We start from the raw sequence: 2,933 nt of genomic DNA on the forward strand, positions 1-2,933 counted from the left end.
AAGAATCAGTGAAAGACAAGCTGGCCAACATAGTGAAACTCTATTTCTACTAAAAAATACAAAAATTAACTGTGCATGGTGGACCATGCCTGTAGTTTCATCATGTTGGTAAGGATGGTCTCAAACTCCTGACCTCAAGTGATCTGCCCACCTTGGCCTCCCAAAGTTCTGGGATTACAGGTGTGAGACACCATGCCTGGCCAGACAAAGTCAATTTTAGAATGATAATATTACCAGGGATGACGATAAGGGTTTTATAATAAAGGGATCACTTCACAAAACGCCATAACTATCCTAAATGGAAACACACCTTACAACAATGCTTCAAGGAAAAACTGTTAAAAATGCAAGGAAAATAGATAATTCATAATTATAGTTAAATATGTCAATAATCCTTTCTCAGTGATCAATAGAAAAAGTAAGCATAAAATGAGTAGAGATATAGCTGACCATGCTTAATGAGGAAAGTCTGAACACTTTTTCTCTACAATTAAAAAATGCAAGCATATCCACTTCTGCTGCTTCTATTCAACATGATACTTGAGACACCAGGCAGTGAAATACAGCAAGAAAAACAGTTAAAAGGCATACACATTGGAAAACAGGCAATAAACCTGTCTCAGTTCTCTATTTGCAGCAAACATGGTTGTCTATATGTAAAATCCCAAAGGATCCAAGATCCAAAAGAAGAAAAGCTACTAGAACTCGTGAGTGAGCTTAGCAATGACACAGGATACAATTTCAATATAAAAAAAAATCAACTAGGTTTTGAAATACTGCAATGAAGAATTAGAAATTACAGTAAGAAAATTATTTGGAAAACTGAAGAATATCTTTCCCAAGCAATCACTCTTCTAAAGAGGCTGAAATAATATTTGATACTTAGCATTTTAAATTTATACACAAAATGAAATCTTAGCATTAATAAATTTTGGAAAAAATTACTTTCTTCCTGCCTGATTAATTCGATTTATTTTAGAAGTATCCAACAAATTACTCCCCAGAAAAAAAGTTTCAAAACTAAGTTCCCTACACCAACTGAGGAAATAATGATTTGAACTTCATTGTGTCATGTTAAATAACATTTCTACTAACAAATATTGTTCATATCTTCATTTTCTACGGTTGAAATACAAAATGTTTGCTGAAGATTTTATATTTCAAGGTGACTTGGCTATTTAAAAAATTCACTGCTGTGTTTTCTACTGAATCCTAGACAGTTACGTAGCAGTTATGCCAAACTCGTCCCTCCTTCCCCTTGGCAGATATTACTAATCTCAGGATCCAGGTCCTTTAGCCTTTGACTAGGCTTAGAATCTTTCTTAGCACAGCCACTACCAAACAACCACTATGAGTCAAACAGAATTGGCATACAAATTGATACCTATTTAACATCCTAGTATTACAACACCAAATCCAAATTTCTTGGGGAATTAAATCCTCCAGAATCAAACACATCCTTCCCTGCCCATCCGTCCGGTAAAAATTTCTTTGCTTTTCTTTCCGCCTTTTCCAAATCTGCTCTTTCTTCCAGGTCCAGTTCAGTCTCTACCTCAACCATAAAACCTTCCCTCAAATACCTGGGTTTACAATGAATATTCATTTTTGTGAGCCTCTATTTCACATTAATTAATTCCACATTTTAATGTAGAATCAGTATTTTTTATGGGTCATGAGTTATGGCTTTGGCACCTGAAACCAAGAGGTATCCATCCTATGACTATAATGTAGTCCTCCCATCACAAAGCTGAAAACAATGCAAGAACTCAACAGCTGTTGTAGGCAATTTGCTTTGACTATCACCAGCATTCACAAAAGGAAACCTAAGCTGATGTGCCATCCCAGGACACTTTGACAAGACAGCAGCATTAATCGTGAGTTACTCTTTTGGACTCATCAAAGTATTTCCCACAATGAATTTCAAATCTTTGTGTTGTGATGAAACCTCTCTGCAGAAAATCCACCGTTCTATAACAATAATATCCTCAAGTCATGATGATTTTTTACCTACAGATCTGAAAAACCGTAAATACATATTTTACAGAACCCCAGACTGGTCTGATAATTTTTTCAGTTCAGAATGGAAAATCACCCCAAAGAACCAATCTTGATATAAATGGAGAAACACCAGGGCTAATTTTATTATGATAAATGTCAGGGTTCAGTAAGAACTCTAAAAGAAAATATCAGCTCTATATGATACCTAAATCCTAAGGCCAAATAAATGAGGAATTATAACTAGCCATTGTAGATGTTACCCAGAGGCACACATGAGCAAACAAGGATGACTAGAACTGTGATGAATTTCATATTAATATTGTCATCATCTGCAAAGTTAGAACTTGTTTTGGGACTTGTTCACATAGTTGTGTATCATGTATTTTTTTTTTTTTCTGAGCAATTTCCCATGTCTTCCAAGATTTTTCATGGACATGGTCTCAATGGCTCTGCATCATCAAATGTATACTGGGCAGTCGGGAGATTGGAATGAAGTGAACCAAAATGCTAATAGTGATTAACTCTGACTGGCAAATGTGCTGTAACATACATTTATTTATTTGTTTATTTATGTATTTATTTATTACAAATTTTTCCATATACTTGGAAAAGACAGTCAATTAGAAAAATCTTATTCTTCATTGTTTGAGACTAAGCTCTTTATAGGTAATACCATCCTGTAGTGGATTCTCTTAAGAATATTTAGGATTTGGTAAAAATTTCTATTCATCCTTGCAGTGAGAATAGAGAAAGATCAGATGACGCTGGCCAGTTCACTTAAAGAAATAGAACACCTAGTACTTTAACAATACAAATGCACACATAAACACATACCCTACACTGTAGCTTCTTCTTTAAATCTAAAATTAGGATTTCTTTTTTGGTGGAACAGTCAAGTGTTTTGTAAACTCTCGTTTAACACATGATATATGTGG

Source organism: Saimiri boliviensis, chromosome 7 (genome assembly GCF_048565385.1).
Source record: "Saimiri boliviensis isolate mSaiBol1 chromosome 7, mSaiBol1.pri, whole genome shotgun sequence".
Classification (NCBI taxonomy): domain Eukaryota; kingdom Metazoa; phylum Chordata; class Mammalia; order Primates; family Cebidae; genus Saimiri; species Saimiri boliviensis.